Below are 7,735 nucleotides of genomic sequence, written 5' to 3' on the forward strand. Positions count from 1 at the left end.
CATTATTAATTCACTTTGTTTCTTTATGTCACAGCCAATTCCAGTGGATATTACTATTTAACATGGGACAGCCCATAAGTGATCCCTCCTTCCAAGGGACAGTCACTCCCCCCCCCCCAAAAAAAACCAAACAAATCTAATGTCCCTTCACTTTGAAGATTCTTTACTTCAGCAATGGAGAATCATGGACCTGAGATTATAGAAAAAGTTTTTTAAATTTCATGCATAACATTTTTGAGTGCCCCTCATTTTGGGTCTTGATCATATGTTGCATTCCATATTTGGGTTTGGCCAGGTTCAAAGGAAGGCTGTGCAACAAAGGATACGTATATCCATTTACAAATCAAGGCCTGCTCCTGTTCCAATAGAAGTCAGGAGTTGCTTTGCCATTGACTTACATGGAAGTAGGATCAGGTTGGGGGTGTCATCAGGTGTTTGGCTGCATGCATGAGGCCTTTCTGCAGGCTCTGATCGAACTGCCCAATAAATCCACAGACTCAGTTTTCAGTGAAGGAACTTGGTTAGCTTTATTGCCATTGAAGCACAATGCAAATGCCCTGGCTCAATGATTACAGGTACACTAAAACATGTATGCTCATGACAGTGAATTGGCTCAGTGATTGGCAGGACTTTCCATTCTCCCCTCAGTTGATGAAGAGTTAAAATTAAATAGTCTGACATTTACAGACTGAGACAAACAATCTGGGATAGACAACTTATCCCCTTACATGTTTCCTGACGTGGTTGTTACTTCCCATTGTACTGTCCTTCTCATGTTTCAGACAAAACATTCCTATTGACCACCTGAGACGCTAAGTATGCAAGGTGACTAGTCCCCTGTGATGATTACACTGCTATGGCTACACTTCTGTTTTTATCTGGTACATTTCCTCGAGTTGGAAATTACTCCGCTAGCTGCTCAGAAGGCATACCTGAAAAGAGATGCAAGTAAAGCAAGACTTAGTTATTTGCAGTGATGCTGAAATTGCTCTTATCCTACCTATACTAGAAGTAAAACCCTTTTCATCATCAGGTCAGAGAGTTTCATTGCAGACAAGTATTGGCAGGAATGGGCCAGTTTCCCAATGTAGATGGAGTTTTATACTTTACTCTTGGCCAGCTGTGCACTAGATTACATAAATGAATTGAGGTATCAGTTCTGTATGAGTAGATGGGTGCGTACATCAGAAACCACTAGCACTGATGTTAGCAGCCTGAGCCGAGATCCCAATAATTGAATGCTATGGAAAATGAATTACTCTCCCACTCAGGTCAAAGTTGAAGCAAGTTAGAAGCCAACTCTTTAGCTGCAGAACTTCAGATTCAAGCCACTGCTGTCAGTAGGACTTCTCACATGTGTAAAGTTAGGCATGTATACTAGTACTTTATTGAATGTGGTGTCTGTGTTCTCTTCTTCAGATTTAATTCACTAACTCATCATTAAGGAAACATTTCCATTTCCTTGTATATTTTTAGATTCAGTGGTGTGTGCATTCTGATGTTGGCCTGGCGATAAAATAAGTATATTAAGATGGGAATTTGAAGTTAGTTACATTTCCCAGTGAAGTCCCTTCATATTGCAGTATTTTTATAATGCAGCCTTTCCTCTGAGGAAGAGATCATTAGGTTATTGGAAAAAATGCTTCAGGTATGGCTGCAAACAGGTAACTTGCTCTCGTGTCTTAGTAGATACTTTTTTCAAGCTGATAATATTTTATACAGAGTTGAAATTACTGCCTGCTGGCCTCTTAAGCATCCATCATCATGCTGCTTAACCATCTCTGATCACTCTCCCCAATGATTGCACCAAAATGGTGATTGGGGGGTGGATATCTTTACAGCCTTAGGAAATGCTGTGACAATCAGTTTTCTTTTTTCATTTCCTTGATTCTGCAAGACTCTTGCTGAGAAGCAAATACCCTGAAGGGAATAAATGGAAAATCCAAGGAAATGGCCAGTTTTGTGACATTTTTGATATTCTGAGGAAACAAGCTGAGCCTAACACAACTGTTTCCTTATCCCTATCCTCTACCTCCTCCATAGGCTGTTCTTAGACTGTGAATTCTTCCATGCATGCGCTGCCCCTTCTTGAATGTTTGCACAGCACCTAGTACATTATAAGCACTGCTGTAAATAAATGATCTTGATCATGTGCAATTGCCCCACATGGCTGAGATGGAACCAAATCTTGTTATTATTTTGACCAAACAAATCTCTAAAATCTATCCATTTCCTTCTATGCCTTCAGCCAAAGCTCTCAACCAGGCCTTCATCATCTACTATTGTAATCTCACTCTGCATGCCCAAACACTCACACTGACCTCGTCCAGCTCCACAGCCCGAGACAAATATTCACCATCAACTTCACACCTCACAACAGAAATGTTAATCCAGGAACCTATCCTTGCAAAAAACTCTGTTGCCAACTCTGTCTGCATATTTACCCTAGTGACACCGTCATAGGACCTACCCACATCAGCTATCCATCATAGACGCATTCACGTGCACACCTACTAATGTGATCTAAGCCATCATGTGCCAACATTGCCCCTCTGCCATGTACAATGGACAAACTGGACTGTCTCTATGCAAAAGAATAAATGGACACAAATCAGACATTAAGAACAGCAACATACAAAAACCATTGGGGAGTCCTTTAACCTCACTGGGCATACAGTTTCTGACTTGCAAGTTACCAGTCTCAGGCAAAAAAAACCCTTCAAAATCAGACTGCAAGGAGAAACTGCTGAGCAGGAATTCATATGCAAATTTCACACCCTGAAAATAGTTTAAATAGACACATGGAGTGGTTCTCACATTACAATAAGTAATTTCCTATTCCGGTAATCTCACCTCACCACTATTGGAGATGACCCACATCCACTCTCAGTTAATTAGCTCCGATGTCACACTCCCATCTCTGTATCCCTTCCTTTTTTCTTTTCAGCATTTGAGGAAGTGAATTGTATCTCATGGAAGCTTATGCCTTAATGCCCTAAAAAATTTGTTAGTCTTTGAAGTGCCACCAGACTCGTTGTTGTTGTTTTTTTTAAAAAGGCTAATAGAGCTACCTCTCTGAAAGTTAAGATTGTTTCTTTGCCTGATAGTTTCATAATGTCATTCCCCCTGTGAGGCATCGTCTGGCTTCCATGTGTCCAGCCTATTGCTTCAAGCTTGTTGTCCTGACTTTCAAAATTCTCTTTACTTGTTCTCTCTGGCTTTTTTTTCACATCGCTTCCCTTCCCTCCCTGTTGCCAAGGGTGCCATTTAAACTGCTTATCTCTGTGCTTTGTCAATAGCCCTCCTGTCATGCATGAAAGGCTCTTTCTGAGCTGGTCTATAGAGCCACTTCCTTCGCCTCATTCACATACATGTTGAAAGCCTACTGTTATTCTAACCACTACCAAAATTTAACCAATTTATAGCAACAACAAAGGTACAGAATTATTCAGAACCAGTCTACATATCTATGACAAAAAGAATTATACCTCCACCCTGGATCACTTAGTTACAATCAAAACGTTGCTTATGATCATAAAGTTCCTTTATTTATTTGTATGTTAGACTTCTTTTTCTACCTTCCATCCATGTGAGTTCTTTTAAGTAGGAACTGTGCTTTTTATCTTTGGAAAGTGGTTAGCATACTGTAGGGCACCGTGACTCAAGAAACAGAGAAGAGTAACGCTAGAGTTTTAAGACCCACACTTTTCTCCATTTCGCTCATCTACATTCAGTTAACTGTCAAGATGACACATCTATCTGAAAAGGTGAATCATATCCAGTCCACTTGTGCTGGAGCAGAACTGAGTGGAAAGAAACGGATATAAAGGAATTATGGTACGTAAAATGTGGAATGTCTGTGTAATGGAGAAGCTTTCACAGCAAGGACATAAGAGAAGTGCCAAAAAAGGACAGCTATTTAGAAATGCAGTCACCCTTTTTAGCATACTCGGAGAATCTAGTTCCTTTAGAACCATTGAATATTAACCTGATTCCAAGTAAGTAATAAAGACTATATGCTGTAGTCTGTTAATATTGCATTGTATCTTTGCTTTAGTAAAAAGTATATAAAAATCTGTTATAGACAAGAGTCTCATCTCTTCTAGTGTATGTATCAAATGGTTCCATCCAAGCTGAGGAATATATGCAAATTAGTTGTAAGATCTTAAGAAAGATGAGTAGGAGTATGAGCTATAATCCATGGAAGTCCATGTGAATCTTTCCATTGACTTAAATGGGCTTTGAATCAGACCCCCAGTCACGTACAGATACTTAATGTTAACTTCCATCTGTTTATGATTTCTGTACCACTCCAGCTCTTGTACATTAAAGTTCTGCTACTGCCATTCATTTTCTAGATAAATGCCACTTATAGGATTCCTGTCTCATTTACCTGAAGAATTTTAGACCGCTTGCAAGGGTTGGTTTTAAAATCCCTACAGTAGTCCAAAAAGACACACTATATTAAATGAATCATTTCTGAAATAGCCTTCAGAAACACTAAATAAAGACTTCATTGATACAGTGTCTTTCTAGTGATAGTGGGCACATGTTTGCAAATCCCACATTCTCAGAGCTCCCTGAACAATATTGTTGCTCAATTACTATTTATATCATTAAGAGTTACTCATTTAACCTCCCTGTACGAAGCTTTACCTATGTGTAAAATTATATATGGAGCACTTTGGATGTAAGAAGAGGCCCCAAACAGTAAAAACAACTTTCAGCAGTGGAGATTGGGTGCACCTCCCAAAACACTTACCTTTGGGATATCTTCAGGGCAGAAAAAAGCAGAGCTGTTTGTTAGGATGATGCAAAAAATATTTGAAGGTGTACCTGAATTGGAGATGTTTCCATTTACATTCTTCAAACCTGGGCCACATCAAATCATTCATGGAGGAAATTCTTCATCACCCCCTCATAGTGCATCAATTTTTAAACCAGGGATGAATTTTAGGCATTCTGATGTAGCAATTATCCTGTGTTCTAAATATGAAAGCTATGCAAAACTTATTTAGAGACAATTCTATTTATGTTATATAGTCCCATCTTCTCTAGTCTTTGTAGAGACATTTGCAAGAATCAGAATCTTAAGATATTTCTTTTGCTGATCTTGACTTCTCAGTTGAAATTATATTGTGATAATGCAATCATTTCCAAAGAAATATACTGAAGTGGCTAGCAGCTTTTCTCAGAGACACAACACAGCAGGAGAAAGAGAGAAAAACCCTGAACAGGCCTTGTGTCACTGTAGCTGATTAAAGGAAGGCATTGGGAATCCACAAAACGGTGGATGAGAGGCCTTAAAAGAATGGCAAATGAGTTATAGACTGACATGACTGCCCCTCTGAGACTTAAAAGAATGGACTTGTGAAGTGAGAACTGCATTGTTGGGACAGTTAGAAGACCAATACATCCCACTGAATTTTGCTACTTCCTTTGCATAGTGCTTGGAGTTCTACGGATGAAAAGTGCTCTACAATAAAATAATTACTATTTTTACTGTAAAAGTGACGAGGAGTCCTATGGCACCTTATAGACTAAAAGATTTATTGGAGCATAAGCTTTTGTGGGAAAAGACCCACTTCATCAGATTTTTACTTTGTTGTCTTCACAGCACTATTTTTTAAAATGAAAGCATCCATTCTCTGACTTCATGCTGAAGTTGAATTGCAAAACCTTTAACAAATTCAGCATATTGCTTTGGTGTCTCTAGCTATGTCTACACTATGTGTTTTGTCGGAAGAGGCAATGCAAATGAAGCGCTGATTAGCATTTTGTCACGCTTTATTTGCATAATCTATTCCAATCTGTTTTTGCATGGAAGAAGCATAAGGATCTTGTGCAAAAAGGGGGGTTTGCGCAAAACGGACATGTCCACACTACATATTTTTGTGCAAAACCCTCTTGCACAAAAACAGATTGGAATAGATTATGCAAATGAATCATGACAAAATGCTAATCAGCACTTCATTTGCATTGCCTCTTCCGACAAAACACGTAGAGAAGGCACCAGAATGCATAATACTCTTTTATTACACTTCTGGGAAAAACTCTTCTGCCCTACATGCCAACTTATTTCCTAGAAAAACACATCTAAAGCAGGAGGGAGTGGCAAATGTGCACTTCCTTTGGGCGGGTGATGACATTTTGCTGGTATGTGAATGACATAATAAAATACTAGTCTTGTTTTAACACACTCACAAGGGAGGCATCTTACTTCCCCTGTTTTGTTTCAGCTGAGGTTGGCCACCCCTACACACAGAATCTGAAACAGCATCTGAAACACAGCTGGTGCACCAGCCCTCCAACGCTTCTGTCTCTGAAGCACAGCTTAACAGACACATGCAAGCAGAGTGCAAACCAGGCATGTGCTCTGTGCAAATCTGCACATGCACTCTGCTTGCACTATCTCACACTATATATAGACAATCTCCATACATTGGACAACATGCACACACAAGGCACTTGTGCAGTGCACACAAGCAGCATACACTGTTCCCTTATGCTGTAGCGCACAGCTCAGACACCATGTGACCCCAGGCCACCTCATAACCCAGTGGTCACCAACTGACTGACCGCGATCGACTGGTCAATACGGAGGAGTTTCCCTGTCAGTCGCAATTGGCAGGATCCTTGTTTGCAGCCAGCTAAGTCCCAGGAATGCCAGCTTTACCCCATGTGTGTGGCGGGATGGGAAGGGATTAGGTGTTGTGGCGCACAGCTCTTTCCTGCAAGGCCTACACACGCACAGCGCAGCTCCCTTTCCTGGGAACATGAAACTGGCTAATGCGAGCTGACGGGAGAGGGTGGTCCTTGCAGGAAGGAGCAGTGGGCTGGGGGAATGGGGAGACATCAGTATGCAAAAATCCCCAGGGTTTTGTACCCAGGAGTCACTGCGCCAATGGAGAGAAGCACAGTGCTGCCTCTCCACATAGCCAGTGCCCTGCACTGGTAGCTCCTCCCAGCTGTGCAGCCATACTGTACCAGCCCTTCCAAAAGCCAGGCTGTCATACAGCCCTGTTGGGGGCAGAACTGGGAGCAATAAGCCATACAGAGCTGACAGTGCAGGGTGCTAGTGTAATGCCAACAGGCAGAATCAAACCTGGGACTGCTGGAGCTTAATGCGTGAGCCTTTACCACATGAGCTAAGAGCCAGAAGGTGTGTGGGTTACACTGGCTCCTGGGAGTGTCACACCATGCTTGTCTCCGTTGGCCACAGTGTTTCTTGGGACCATAGCCCTACAGCTCAGCTGATACTAATGTCTATCCAAAGCAAAGGATTGTACCTGCCCTGGCTCTAGCTTGGGGTTGGGAAAGGCAGGGAATATGCCTGGGTCTTGGTGTGTAACTGATCCAGAGCCACTGGTGGTAATGCTGCCCTGTAGAAGCCTGGGGCACAACTCTCAGGCCCCTCCCAGAGCCAGCACCTCTTCCTGTATCCTGAACCTAGCCCTGTTCCCCTCCCAGATTTAGCACCCCTCCCGTGCCTCTGCCCTAGCCCTGACCCCCTGCCAGATCCAGCACCCCTCCTGCACCTCTGAACCCCTCCCAGGGTACGTCTACACTTGCGCCCTAGTTTGAACTAGGGATGAAAATGCAGGTGACCGAAATTGCTAATGAAGTGGGGATTTAAATATCCTGCGCTTCATTAGCATGATCTCGCTGGCGCATTACTCCGCTTAACAGCTGTTCCGAAAGTGAAAGTGCACACCTCAAAAAATGAGTAACATTA

Source organism: Pelodiscus sinensis, chromosome 6 (genome assembly GCF_049634645.1).
Source record: "Pelodiscus sinensis isolate JC-2024 chromosome 6, ASM4963464v1, whole genome shotgun sequence".
In the NCBI taxonomy this organism is placed as follows: Eukaryota; Metazoa; Chordata; order Testudines; family Trionychidae; genus Pelodiscus; species Pelodiscus sinensis.